At 33.6% G+C, this 15339-nt stretch overlaps 1 protein-coding gene and 2 non-coding genes across 3 annotated transcripts in view; 2 read left to right on the forward strand and 1 right to left on the reverse strand.

Annotated features, from left to right (window-relative positions):
- Best2 (bestrophin 2) overlaps positions 1 to 15339 on the forward strand; it is a 478470-nt gene that overhangs the window by 260997 nt on the left and 202134 nt on the right. The gene's annotated exons all lie outside the window — the stretch shown is intronic.
- Positions 1407 to 1478, forward strand: TRNAE-UUC (transfer RNA glutamic acid (anticodon UUC)). Its single transcript has one exon. It is a non-coding gene; the product is annotated as a tRNA-Glu (tRNA).
- On the reverse strand, positions 3323 to 3394 carry TRNAE-CUC (transfer RNA glutamic acid (anticodon CUC)). Its single transcript has one exon. It is a non-coding gene; the product is annotated as a tRNA-Glu (tRNA).

Genomic DNA, 15339 nt, shown 5'->3' on the forward strand with positions numbered 1-15339 from the left:
ATGAAAATATCGCTTACGTATCAGCCAACGCAAATAAACAGTGTGGACCTCCGAGTAGAACTCATAGCCTACTTTCTCTAAACTATTGACTTTTGTCGTCATGAAAGAGATGTACTACACCAATGATAATAATAATAATAATAATAATAATAATAATAATAATAATAATAATAAATTTATCAGGGAATGATGTACGTGAAATATAATAATTTTAGTATTAGTCTGTCTGTGTACAGCGATTTCTACTAAACTATTGGACGGATTTTGTTCATATTCAGTATCTACGAGTCAATTTATCAGGGAATGATGTACATGAAATATAATAATTTTAATACTAGTCTGTCTGTGTACAGCGATTTCTACTAAACTATTGGACGGATTTTGTTCATATTCAGTATCTACGAGTCAATTTATCAAGGAAATGATGTGCATGAAATATAATAATTTTAGTACTAGTCTGTCTGTGTACAGCGATTTCTACTAAACTATTGGACGGATTTTGTTCATATTCAGTATCTACGAGTCAATTTATCAGGGAATGATGTACATGAAATATAATAATTTTAGTACTAGTCTGTCTGTGTACAGCGATTTCTACTAAACTATTGGACGGATTTTGTTCATATTCAGTATCTACGAGTCAATTTATCAGGGAATGATGTACATGAAATATAATAATTTTAGTACTAGTCTGTCTGTGTACAGCGATTTCTACTAAACTATTGGACGGATTTTGTTCATATTCAGTATCTACGAGTCAATTTATCAGGGAATGATGTACATGAAATATAATAATTTTAGTACTAGTCTGTCTGTGTACAGCGATTTCTACTAAACTATTGGACGGATTTTGTTCATATTCAGTATCTACGAGTCAATTTATCAGGGAATGATGTACATGAAATATAATAATTTTAGTACTAGTCTGTCTGTGTACAGCGATTTCTACTAAACTATAGGACGGATTTTGTTCATATTCAGTATCTACGAGTCAATTTATCAGGGAATGAAGTGCATGATATCTCTAGTAAGAAGTGTGAACTGTAAAACATAAAATGGCGACGATTTCAAGGTCTGTTCTACTCGTATATTATACTGTCAATTGTTTCTTGCTAAAGATGAACGTAGAATATCTCCAGACCTCAATGTTTTGAAGAACTTAATAATTTTTATCAGGTGCTAGGCTTCCTTCCAAAATTGTCTCTTAGAATATTAGTGGATTAGAATACAGAAAGTTTTCATCACCTGAATGACCTGCTTCAGTGCAGCTTGTTCCGTGTGATATGCAAACCAACTGCTATCCAAGTGATAACTGCGGCTTGCACGTCTACCCGCATCGTAAACTTCACACTATCTTGCAGCTACGAGCACATGGCATCATTATCTCGAAGCTGGTTTTCTCGTCGTCCGGTATGGTCTAGTGGCTAGGATACCTGGCTTTCACCCAGGAGGCTCGGGTTCGATTCCCGGTACCGGAATAATTTTAATATTACGTTTTGGAAATCGTTATTTATTTATATGTATATTTTAATTAATCTATTTATTTTCTTTGTTTCTTTAGTTTTTTTATTTATTTATTTGTTCATTTCTTTATTTGTTTATGTATTTATTTGTTCATTTATGTATTTGTTTTCTTACATATTTATTTATGTGTTCATTTATTTGTTTATTTATTTGTTCATTTATTTATTTGTTCATTTATTTACTTGTTTATTTATTTATTTTTTTATTCATTTATTTATTTATTCATATATGTATTTGTTTATTTATTTATTTGTTCATTTATTTACTTGTTTATTTATTTATTTGTTTATTCATTTATTTATTTATTCATTTATGTATTTGTTTACTCACATACTTATTTATTTATTTGTTTATTTATTTATTTGTTCATTTATTTATTTGTTCATTTATTTATTTGTTCATTTTTGTATTTGTTTGCTTACATATTTATTTATTTGTTCATTTATTTATTTGTTTATTTATTTATTTGTTCATTTATTTATTTATTTATTTGTTCATTTATTTATTTGTTTATTCATTTATGTATTTGTTTACTTACATATTTATTTACTTATTTCTTCATCTATTTATTTATTTGTTTATTTAATTGTTCATTTATTTGTTCATTTATGTATTTGTTTACTTATATATTTACTTATTTATTTGTTCATTTATGTATTTGTTTACTTACATATTTATTTACTTATTTGTTCATCTATTTATCTATTTGTTCATTTATTTGTTCATTTATGTATTTGTTTACTTATATATTTATTTAGTTATTCATTTATTTATTTGTTTATTTATTTGTTCATTCATGTAGTTGTTTACTTATATATTTATTTATTTAATCATTTATTTATTTGTTTATTTATTTGTTCATTTACCGTATGTATTTGTTTACTTATATATATATTTATTTATTCATTTATTTATTTGTTTATTTATTTATTCATTTATGTAGTTGTTTACTTATATATTTATTTATTTATTTATTCATTTATTTATTCGTTTATTTATTTGTTCATTTATTTGTTCATTTATGTATTTGTTTACTTATATATATATTTATTTATTCATTTATTTGTTTATTTATTTATTTGTTCATTTATGTAGTTGTTTACATAGATATTTATTTATTCATTTATTTATTTGTTTATTTATTTATTTGTTCATTTATGTAGTTGTTTACGTAGATATTTATTTATTTATTTATTTATTTATTTATTTATCTATTTATTTCTTCATCTTTTTATTTGTTTACTTACATATTTGTTTATTTATTTGTTCATTTATTCATTTATGTATTTGTTTACTTATATAATTATTTGTTTATTTATTTCTTTATTTGTTTATTTGTTTATTTATTTATTTGTTTATTTATTTATTTCTTTATTTATTTATTTGTCCATTTATTTATTTCTTTATTTATGTATTTGTTTACTTATATATTTATTTGTTTATTTATTTATTTATTTGTTTATTTATGTATTTGTTTACTTATATATTTATTTGTTTATTTATTTGTTTATTTACTTATTTATTTGTTTATTTATTTGTTCATTTATGTATTTTTTTACTCTCATGCTTATTTATTTGTTCATTTATTTGTCCATTTATTTATTTGTTTATTTATGTATTTGTTTACTTATATATTTATTTATTAGTTCATTTAATTATCTATTTATTTATTCATTTACGTATTTGTTTACTTACATATTTATTTATTTAAATTCCTACCCCGTTCTTACTCGTTCCTATTCTCCTGTAGTTGTACTTTTATATAAGGATTAATAACATTTAACAAGAAAAAAATATATTCCGGTACCGGGAATCGAACCCGAGCCTCCTGGGTGAGAGCCAGGTATCCTAGCCACTAGACCATACCGGACGACGGCGAGGTCGTGTTCTATTGCAATGGGATATGAAACATACGGATTACTGCAAGACGGTCCTACGTCTACCGTGTGGGAAATACGTAGGGTGGTGTGGCCAAAGTGGAAAACCTACAGTGAATTCAGATTGCAGAACTGCCTGCCATCTGCCGGCTCAGTGCCGTTTTAATGCATTGGCGAACCAAGCGACCTCAAAGGTCTTAGGATTAGAGGGGGTCTAATAATAATAATAATAATAATAATAATAATAATAATAATAATAATAATAATACATTCTGGAACTTCAACGCAAGTCCAATGTTATTAAAGGGCAAGTTGAAGCTTTAAAAGAGAATATCCAACGCATTGAGAACGTTAGGCTTATACAGTCTGCTTAAAAATACTGTAAACGTGTGAAAAGGTGTAGTGATAAAAGCTGAATACTAGTCAGTATAGGTAATAGTAAATGTTGCGATTTTGAAAATAAACCTCAGACTCCGCGGGGTCGAAATAAACCACGTCGCGGGCCGCCAGTTGACCACCGCTGATTAAGAGGATTACAGTTGTCGGTAGTAAAGTCTTTTGTTACCCTTGAGTTAGTCTGGCTAGCAAATTATTAAAAAGATAGCATTCTCTCTAGTGACCCTCATTGTAAACTTTAGCATTCATATCATTTTTACATGAAAATTTTCGTAAATAAAAACCCTGTTAGAAACGATTACAACACATGTGAAGCTGTTTTATGTAGAGTGGATCGGGGGAAGATGCGTGACTGTTTCTTTAATTGAAAATTTAAGATACTGTTCATTTAGTTTTGAATTTCATATTGAAATATCAAAGTCTGGAAGGTATTTTTTTTATTTCATTTCATTTATTTAATACTTTACACTTGAGCTACATCAGGCATTGCAGCCCGAAGAGCAGAAGCTCGTGCTCGGGCGTAGTTCATTCATTCATTCATTCATTCATTCATTCATTCATTCATTCATTCATGCATTCATTCATTCATTTATTTTATTCCATAGATCTTACATGAGCAATGAAGCTTTAAGATGTGGAACATGTCAACATTTTACAATATTACAATTACAATTTTTACAAATTTTTATAGTTTTACAATTTAGTAATTTTCTACAATTTTTACAATGTTGTACAATTTTTTTTTTTTACATTTTGGCGAGATGTAGTGAGATGAAATGAGGTCCGAGGATTCGCCAAAATATTACCCGGCATTTGCCATTTCGGTGGGGGAAACCTCGGAAAAACCCAACCAGGTAATCAAATCAAAGGGGGTAATCAAATCAAAGGTGTTGATGCCAAGGACTCGCCATAGACCATCCGGCTTCAGTCCCACGGCTGTGGAAAACCTCGGAAGAAACCAAAGTCCAAAGGGGGATCCAACCCAAGCCCGAACGCAGCTCCGGATCAGCAGCCCAGCGAGTCTGCCGACTGAGCTACGTCGATGGCTCTACTAAAAGTATACAATACATAGCCAATCAGATTATTAAATTTACAAACGCAAACGATCATTCATAAGTTGAGCTATATTATGATACAAAACAATTTAATTAAATTTAAGGCATAAACAATTCAACCAGTTGTGATATACAGAAATTGATAATACATATCATGCAAACTACTTCAAATTACAAACACAAACAATTTATCAGTAGAGCTATATAGATTACTATTCAATTTAAAGCATATACAATTCATCGGCCAAAACTATACAAATATATACAATACAAAGTAGCATACTTTCATTAAGCTATACAAATTTGTGCAATTAATATCAAGTAGATTAATTCAATTTATAATCATAAACAATTCATCAGTAGAGCTACACAGACTAGTAATCATTTTAAGAACATATATAATTCATCAGCCAAACTATACAAACATATACAATTAAATTAGTTCAATTTACAAAATACATCACAAAATTAAGAGAGTTCATTGAGCACAATAACATTAATAAATGGTAAAATACATAGAAAAGGTAAAGGTATCCCCGTAACATGCCATGAAGGCACTTGGGGGGCATGGAGGTAGAGCCCCATGCTTTCCATGACCTCGGCACTAGAATGAGGTGGTGTGGTCGGCACCACGCTCTGGCCGCCTTTTACCCCCGGGAAAGACCCGGTACTCAATTTTATAGGAGGCTGAGTGAACCTCGGGGCCGTTCTGAAAGTTTGGCAACGAGAAAAAAATCCTGTCACCACCTGGGATCGAACCTTCCAGTCCGTAGCCAGCTGCTCTACCAACTGAGTTACCTGGCCACCGGTAAAATACATACAGTATGTAATAATAGGGTCTTTATATAAATAGAAAATACAGAAGTACATGAATATTAGAGTATCAATTTTTAACTCAATTAGCTTAAACAATTAAATAATTAATCTGATTTGTTTCTTAAATCTATGTGTGTTAAGTGTACTTAGCTCAGGGTAAGCTCTAATTAATGCATTATATATTTTGGGTACAAAATTTCTGCTGTGTTTTAATCCAGCAGTTGTGTGGCATTTGGGAGTATTTAGAAAGAAACTGTAGTTTTGTCTCGTATGGTATTCGTGAGGATCAAATTTAAATTTATTGTGGTTTTTATGGAAGTAAATCAGCAATGTTTGTTTATAGATTTGTTCTAGATTTGATACACCAAATTCCTGAAAAATTAATTTTGTTGGGTAATCAAAAGGTTTATATAGATAATTCTTTTTTGGAGCAAATTTAAAGGACGGAGAGTCGATTTTGCCATTCCTCCCCAACCTAAAATACCATACTGAATTATTGATTGAAACAGAGCTAAGTACACAGTACGCAGAACATAAACAGGTAAATAAGAGCGTAGAATGGAAAATTTGTGGATTGTTTTACGCAATCTGTTACACAGGAAGGAGATATGCTTGTCCCATTTTAAATGTTGGCCAATAATAATGCCTAAATATTTAACTTGTGAGGATATACTCAAAGCGTTACATGAGCAAGTAGGTAGGTTACAATCATGTATTGTTATACTTCTGTTATTATTCATTTTTAGTTGCTCAAGGCCATGTGATGTTAATGAAAATGGTATTAATTTTGTTTTAGAAACGTTCAAAGATTTTGAAACTATATTTTTGGTTCAAAACAGAAAACATTAATTACCTTGTTTATAGATCAAGGTTTTCTTCTTGTCTGCACTGTAGGCATCTTTCCCCGATAGTCGGGTAAGATGGCAAATGAAATTAACACATTTACTGCTATATGTATTTTACCTGAACTTGATTTGATACATGTATATAACAAAATTGACTTAATGTAAAGCTCATGGACACTTTCTCACTCGTTTATCACTACTTAGCAACACAGTCATTGCACATATTTCATTCCCGTGTGTAAGACTCGTGAAATCACTTCTTGCACACAATGAATTCAATCCAGTACATTTTTTGTCATCATTCTTTTTTAGGAGGCGTTTAAGGGTACGGTAAGGAATCCCGTATACTTGCGATGCTCTAAAACAGTTCATATCCTCTGTTATAACATGTTCCGTCGCAAGTTGAAGACTGTCCTCAATCCACTGACTTCTGTCGGAGGATCTTACGTAATGTTTACACATTCGCTGCAATAAAACAAAAAATAAAACTCTTGCAACAAGTTGCCATCTTACCCCGAAAAAAAGTGATCATATTCCCCAAGTATCGGGGTAAGATGCCTAGTGATATGACGCAACCTAAGATGGCGGACGTTGGTTGTTAACAATACACACTTTGGAATCTTTACTACAATATCCATGACAAAGGTTTGATAGTTATTACGAATTCAAGGATGTATTAAAATTTTAACTACTTTTGCAATTATTTTATAGCAGAAAAATGAATTATTTTCTTGCTTTTCTTCTTCTCACAACAAGAACACGTGGCAAAATGAGTTAGCTTCCACTCTACAGACATTCAACTGTCTCAGTGATCATGAAGACATGTGCGTGGCGTTCTCTCTTGGAAGAATGTGAAACTACAAAGAATTAAACATCTTCCCTCGATAGTCACTCTACACTTGTGCAATAGTAATATGCGTTACAAGAGCGGTATGTTGAAGTTTTCATGTTCGAGGAAAAGTTTGAAAAAGCGAAACGTAATTGAGCTTTTTTAATTTCCGAGAATAGAAAGACAACATACCGTTCGTGTATCGTACATTATTTTGTGCGAAGATCGTTTATTACATATACCTGAAAGAGGAATTTCTAATTAGTTGCAATGAAATCTCCATCTTGGTTTCTGTTCAATGACGGCAAATTTGCAAAACAAAAATATCTATCTTCAACATTGTTGCTTTAAAATGTTTTCTGTGTTTACTATACTCCAGCAGACGGTGATATATGTCTGTCTTTTTTTTCCCCCCCAGTCTATGATGAGTCTGGAATCTTGTTGATTTTTTCACGGCTTCCTTAATGTTACTTGCATCACGAATGCAATAACTTTTGTGGAGTAGTAGACTTTACTTAATTTTTGCAAATATTTAAAAACAATAATTAACAGTGCAATTTAGGTGAAATTGCAGTGGTAAGTTTCCAATTTATAATTATTACTATATTGAACGTCTCTAAAAATAATATGTTAAAAGCCTAAAGCAGTAAAATCAATATGTCACATAAGCGGTAAGAAGAGGGAAATTGTTATGTGTGTTAGGTTGGGAATACTGAATGTGGAATTTTAGACTTTCCGCGGATTGGTTTTGTGTGGAAACCAAGCAAATACGCACGATCTCGCACAAAATTAGTTACCTAATATTTATTTAAGGCATATATTTGACAAAAGATGTAGTTTATTATGTAATCTAGAAAACGAAAGAGAATTCCAAAGGGTTTTGCAATTACTAATCGCAGTCCTAATGGAAAAGTGTCCATCATCCTTCTGAGACCTCAGTAAGTAAGATTTTAGACGTATTTTCTAACATGAGATATGAAAAATGTCAAATCTAAGCCGCCTCTTCTTTCGCGACTTCAATAAATACGACTGTCTTTTCTACTCCCTTTTTCACGTGAAGACTAAAGCGGAAGTAACCATGGAAACGTATTTTCTAAAATATCCAGCAAAGGAAGAATTCCAGTGTGAACTCTTTCCCAGCAAGCCTCAATCAGTGCGTACGCTGGATGTTCTCGCCGATGCTGCGTTGGCCAGCGCACGCACTGCTCCGTTGCGTGGCGGCACGCATGTGACGAAGACTCCGGCCGGCAATTAGCAGTTCGCAGGAGAGAAAGTCGAGCTGGCGGTCACACCTTTCACTGAGTTAACGAGGCTGGCATGCGTGTGGCTGAGCGGCAGTCCTGGGGTCGGCTACCGTCATTCAGGAGAGGACAGCTGAGCGATCGGAACACTTGTCGTTGCAAGAAAAAATGACATAAGTGTAGCAGTAGACTATTCTGTGCTGTAATGTCTGACAGGCGACGTAAACATTGCCAGCAGAGGAAAGGAGAAAGATACCTGCCAATCAATCAATGGCAGAGGTCAAGTTCCAGGCTTATATTGTAGTGGGTGGAGATGGAACGCTTCAGATCGCCAGACTTCAAGATAAGCTTGGAATATGACCTCTGTCATTGGTTGAATAGGAATTATACTGAACAACAAATTTTTAGTCTACTTTTTGTCTAGCTCCGAAATAAAAATAGGTGAATATTACTAATATCTGTGCCCTAAATCTGAATTTAAAATCCAAACTGCCCCATTAAGTACCATTTTTCGGGGAAAATGAATTGAACTTTTTAACAAAAAAACTTTTTTTTCACTGCTACTGATAAAATTACAACACACTATGGATTCAAAATGCCTTATAACACTTGAAAAATGTATATTGGATACAAAAATGGTGTTACATAGTTTAAAACACAACAACAATACAAATACAGTATTTCATGCGCATAATGACAAAAATCTCTGAACTTGAACTTACTAATGAAAATAATTTTCTGGATGACTTCTGTTTATAATTAGACCCCTGGAATGTCTTTTACAAGGAACGACTTAATTGCATTTAAGATTTCACCCCCATCCCTAGCCACCCCCACCTAGAAATTTCAAATGGCACCCCTATATTTTTATACTTAAATATGAAAGAGCATTCAATTGTTTATTCACCTCATTCATTTGTTTTCGCATCTTATGTTTTGTATCGTCGCCTAGCAACCAGATTGTTATCATTGTTGATTAGAGCTGAAGAGAATAAAGCTACAAAAACTTATTGAGCATTTCTTGTAATAGTTGTGTTTGTGTATTAAATTATTTTAAAATGGTGCATACCCTTCAAGAGAGAAAATAAATCATCCTTATTGATTAAATTTAGGAAATTACACAAAATAAGCTGTGTTTTCTTCCTACAATCAACTGATAATAACAAAAATACAGGTTACCAGGCGACGATACAAAACAAAAGATGCGAAAACGAATTAATGAGATGTTTTATTTTATTTATTTATCAGAGCTTCCTCAAATTAGAGGCTGCCGTTAGACAAAGCATACAAAACAATACAAGAACAAAATACAAGATGAGAGCTAAAAGAGAAGAAAAAAGGCAAAAAAATACACAAACAAACAAAGGCAGTTAGAGAAGAAAAAAAAATTCAAGTAAAGAATCAATGAAAGTTAAGAAGGAAAAAGAAAAATGATAATGGTGCGTCAATTTTTTTCCATACACTGAATTAGATTCCATATACATGGTTCCGTAAAAGTTTGACTGACTCTTTAATTATGAGGAGGGCCAGTTCGTTCAGAAAAGATTTGTGCAGTCCTAGGGTCTTACAGAATTGAGAAGAGAATTGAATGTTCTTTCACATTGAAGTATAAAAATATAGGGGTATCATTTGAAATTTCAAAGTGGGGTGGCTGGGTATGGAGTGAAATCTAAAATGCAATTAAGCCTGGTTTCATACTTCCCTCTCAATATCTAAATTGACTTGTTTTTTGTTTAAATTGAATTGAATTTAAATAATTAGTTATTTAGACTGGGAAGTTTTGAAATGAAAGCCCTGTATAAAGAAGGCTTTATGCCCAGTTTAGACGATATTTTACCAGGAGCTCGCAAAATATGAAACACTACAAACTAAACTTTCACGTTCATCATTGCGGAAAGTAGGCCTACTAAAAGCTATTCTAATACAGTAGAAACAAGGACAATATGAAATATTAAGGGCCGGATATTTATGAAGATCGTGAAAATCACGACATAATAGATAGAATATACAATAGATTTTTGCTAATCTTTACGAATTAAGTTTCTGATTGATATTATGCGGGTAAAACAATCGCGACAAATCGCGAAATAGAGTTCTAATATCGAAATATGAACACATTCGAGAATTATTACTATTGCGTCGTTTTATAGCGAATTTCATATTCTGAGTTTTTTTTTTTTTCGGATTATTTTTTTCACTTGAATTTGTTATATATCCCAGTAGGCTACATTACTTTGTATTCCAGGTGTTATGATTACATTAGTGAACTCAAAAGACGAAGAATTGAACATTTCACTAATAATTTGAAAGTGTTAATTTGAGGGCTACAAGTTTTTTTTTTTTTTTTTTTTTTTTTTTTTTTTTTTTTTTTTTTTTTTAATGAATGTGTGTTAAATACAGTCTTAATCCAACAAATATTGTCTATTGGCCATATCGCACCTTTATCAGAATCCAACAAACCTTTAATCTTAATTATTTGGAAAGTAATATTCATATTGAGTTAATACCCCAATTCCAAAATAATTCTATTTTCCAAAATTTCTGTTAGTCTCCGCCAAAAGTAGAAATCGATCTCCAACAATCTCCGTCGACACCAATATTAAAAACACAAATGATAAAATTAATCTCCATAGATATCTGTTCCTGATAATATTTAATGGATGCTGGCGACATTATTGCCCGTCGCAACAAATTTTTAACAACAATGAGAAAATGAGGGACATAGGAAAACCTATAATATCTTACATGAACTACTTTTTGGTGTAGGCCTAGTTTTGTAATTTGTATTCATATATATCTTGAGTTGTATGGTTGTGAAACTTGGACTCTCACTTTGAGAAACAGAGATTAAGGGTGTTTGAGAATAAGGTTCTTAGGAAAATATTTGGTGCTAAGATGGATGAAGTTACAGGAGAATGGAGAAAGTTACACAACGCAGAACTGCACGCATTGTATTCTTCACCTGACATAATTAGCAACATTAAATCCAGACGTTTGAGATGGGCAGGGCATGTAGCACGTATGGGCGAATCCAGAAATGCATATAGAGTGTTAGTTGGGAGGTCGGAGGGGAAAAGACCTTTAGGGAGGCCGAGATGTAGATGGGAGGATAATATTAAAATGGATTTGAGGGAGGTGGGATATGATGGTAGGGACTGGTTTAATCTTGCTCAGGATAGGGACCGATGGGGGCTTATGTGAGGGCGGCAATGAATCTCCGGGTTCCTTAAAACAAATTTGTAAGCAAGTATATATCTTCAGTTGAATTCGTTTTTGTCAACTTGGTTCTGAAACGTTTTTACAGTGAAGGTGGTCAGAATGTTTGAAATTTCAGCAGAACGTTCAGTGAATATCTCCACAAATTTTCATGCACATTTGCCCCTTCAATCAGCTGTTTCTGCAGCCAGGATCTCAGTGGACGTGTAGCACGTTATCTACGACGTCACAGTCGTAAAAATCAAACTGCGTCGTTAGAGACAAGCTATTCACGTATTACAGCTCTGGCTTGCAACAGCGACCTTATCACCTGTTTCGTGAGCTGTGATAATGCATGTAACCTGCCAGCGAACGCACCTCAGGGTACTACAATTATTGTTTCATGCTTTACTTGATACAAAGTCCACGAAAGGACACTTAAGTAAACACCGACCTTGGAAAAGTACTCAAGAATCTTCATTTTCTGTTTTTAACTAAGGTAGGTGTCCCTGATATGGCCATGCTAAGGTTTGAGAAATTTTCTAGCCGCCATTTTGAAAAAAAAATGTAAACCACTTTTTTCTTACTCGTTCTCAGTCTAATAGACTTTCTTAAAAAAATTTCCTTTCCCCATAAAATAGCTTTAATTGTCCAAAAAGTCCCAAATTCCAAAAGTCTACCTAGTGGCCATATCAGGAACATGTGCACATGATATGGCCACCCTTGTTCCATGTTCTACAAATCGTGATTGTTTTCAGTTTGTAGCGCAGTTGTGCTAAGATTAAATAATTTTGGTGTAAAATGAATAAATATGACACTGAATAATCTTTTTTATAATTCAAAAGTGTAATCAAAACAAGTTTTTCCATAAGAAATTAAGTTGTTTTTCTTAAAATACAAAATTTTTGCGTAATCCCAGCTATAAGGCATGTCAATTTCTCAGGTGAAAAAATAAAAGTGAAATGAACTTGATATGGCCATGGTGCATTTGATATGGCCGTATCAGGAGCAGGTAAGCTTTCACGAAAATCGTTTGATTATGAACAACTCGTAAAAGATACGCCATCAACGACAACACCAATCAACAGAACATTAAAAACTGAATGGAGTACGATGGTTTTCATGAAACAAGTCTTTGAAAAACATGCATAAAACAAAGGAGACTTACCAGAGAAAAATAAGAAGAGGTCACATGAAAACCGCAAAACAGGCAACTGACGCCATATTGCTCAACCTGACTGGATGGAAAACGATCAAGTGACATACCAGGATGCCCTTTCACTGGATGCTGCTGCAATTTAGCGGATTTTTTGGTTAACTAACTCACAAAAGGGGGGTGGCCATATCAGGAACATGGCCATAACAGGAGCACCCACCTTACATCACATTCTATGAAATTTTCTCTTTCCAACAGTACGTGAAACATACAATACTACTCATTTCTAAAGAGCTGAAACTTTTTTATAACACTCCACCATATGCAGCTCCGATGTCCTTAAGCCATTCATGCATTCATTCACAGTGTTCTGCACAAGGGCAGGGCTTTCACTGCAAACCCAGAATTCTGTAACCTTTCCTATTTTCTGCCTTCCTCTTAGAGTCTTCATATGATCCACATATCTTAATGTCGTCTATCATCTGATATCTTCTTCTGTCCCGAACTCTTCTCCCGTTCACCATTCCTTCCAGTGCATCCTTCAGTAGGCAGTTTCTTCTCAACCAGTGACCCAACCAATTCCTTTTCCTCTTCCTGATCAGTTTCAGCATCATTCTTTCTTCATCCACTCTTTCCAACACAGCTTCATTTCTTATTCTGTATGCCCATTTCACACGCTCCATTCTTCTCCATATCCACATTTCAAATGCTTCTATTCGCTTCCCTTCACTTCGTCATAACGTCCATGTTTCTGCCTCATAAAATGCCACACTCCACACAAAGCACTTCACCAGTCTCTTCCTTAGTTCTTTTTCCAGAGGTCCGTAGAAGATTCTCCTTTTTCTATTAAAAGCTTCCTTTGCCATTGCTATCCTCCTTTTGACTTCCTGGCAGCAGCTCATGTTACTGCTTATAGTACACCCCAAGTATTTGAAGCTGTCCACTTGCTCTACTGCCTCATTTAGAATTCGCAAGTTTAGGCCTACATACATATATCCGTGGAGTCCACACCTGTGGAATAACGGTCAGCGCGTCTGGCCGCGAAACCAGGTGGCCAGGGTTCGATTCCCGGTCGGGACAAGTTACGTGGTTGAGGTTTTTTCAGAGGTTTTCCCTAAATCCAATATGAGCAAATGCTGGGTAACTTTCGGTGTTGGACCCCGGACTCATTTCGCCGGCATTATGACCTTCATCTCGTTCAGAAGCTAAATAGCCTAAGATGTTGATAAAACGTCGTAAAATAACATACTAAAATAAAAAAAAAATTAGCACGACAGCCCATAGAGGCCCCAGGCTCAGCAGTGGTGAGAGGATCAGACATGCAAATATGCAAAATCCGCAGTCTTCTATAAAAATGTGTTTCACGCGATTGGATCTCAGTACGTCGGCAGGGAGGGAAATGACAGCAGTGGAAAGGGGGCGGAGACGTTGTAGGGGCGAGGTTGCTACCCTTGCGTGAATGTGTGGATCCAGCCGCTGATTGGTGGTTGTCGAGTCAGTCATCTTCCAAGTCTGTGGACACTGCCTACAATCGATAAACAGCAATTTACGAGTAATTGTAAACCGGAACGCAGTGTACAGTTCCTCTACGACCAGATTATTAATACTGTAATTCCTGCAGCAGACTGTATTAATAATAATAATAATAATAATAATAATAATAATTATTATTATTATTATTATTATTATTATTATTTATTTAATCTGACAGGATTAAGGCCATAAGGCCTTCTCTTCCATCCTACCAGATAGCACATATAAATACAAAAAAGAAATACAAACACTGATGAAAATGATACAAATTAAGTTAAAGCCCTATAGAGGGTCAACAGAGTCAAAAGTACATTATAGTGCTCTCATCGAGCTAATACAACGAAAAGAAAGAAAACAGAGATAGCAATGATGATATTGATAACTGACAATAATAATAATAAAATAATAATAATAATAATAGTAGTGGTGGTGGTGGTGGTGGTCTGCTTTTAGAAACGATTCATGGAATCAGGTCTGGTAAACTGTCAAAATTATCCGGAACTTATAGCACAGTAGTGTCAGAGTTGTAAGCTCCAAAACCGGTTGCGGAACTAGATCGGAGCTTGAACTTGCTTATGTCTGTGGAAACACCGGAGCATGCAGCCAGTCTAGTGGAGCACTCCGCTCCGTTTAGTCCCTGTCTGGCATCGCTGTTATAGCACCCAAGATTATTATGAATAAGACTATTTCCCGAATTATAATAATTAACAAGAAGACAGATTAATTATATCAGTATTAATTGAGATATTTAAGTTGCAAGCTTAATATATTATTTCATTGACCGGTATGGTCATGGCCTCCTGCAATATGAAATTCATGCATAAACATTTGACAATAGCTGTAGAAATTATGATTAGTGAAACAGCAAAATA

This window comes from Periplaneta americana, chromosome 1 (assembly GCF_040183065.1).
Source record: "Periplaneta americana isolate PAMFEO1 chromosome 1, P.americana_PAMFEO1_priV1, whole genome shotgun sequence".
Taxonomy (NCBI): Eukaryota; Metazoa; Arthropoda; class Insecta; order Blattodea; family Blattidae; genus Periplaneta; species Periplaneta americana.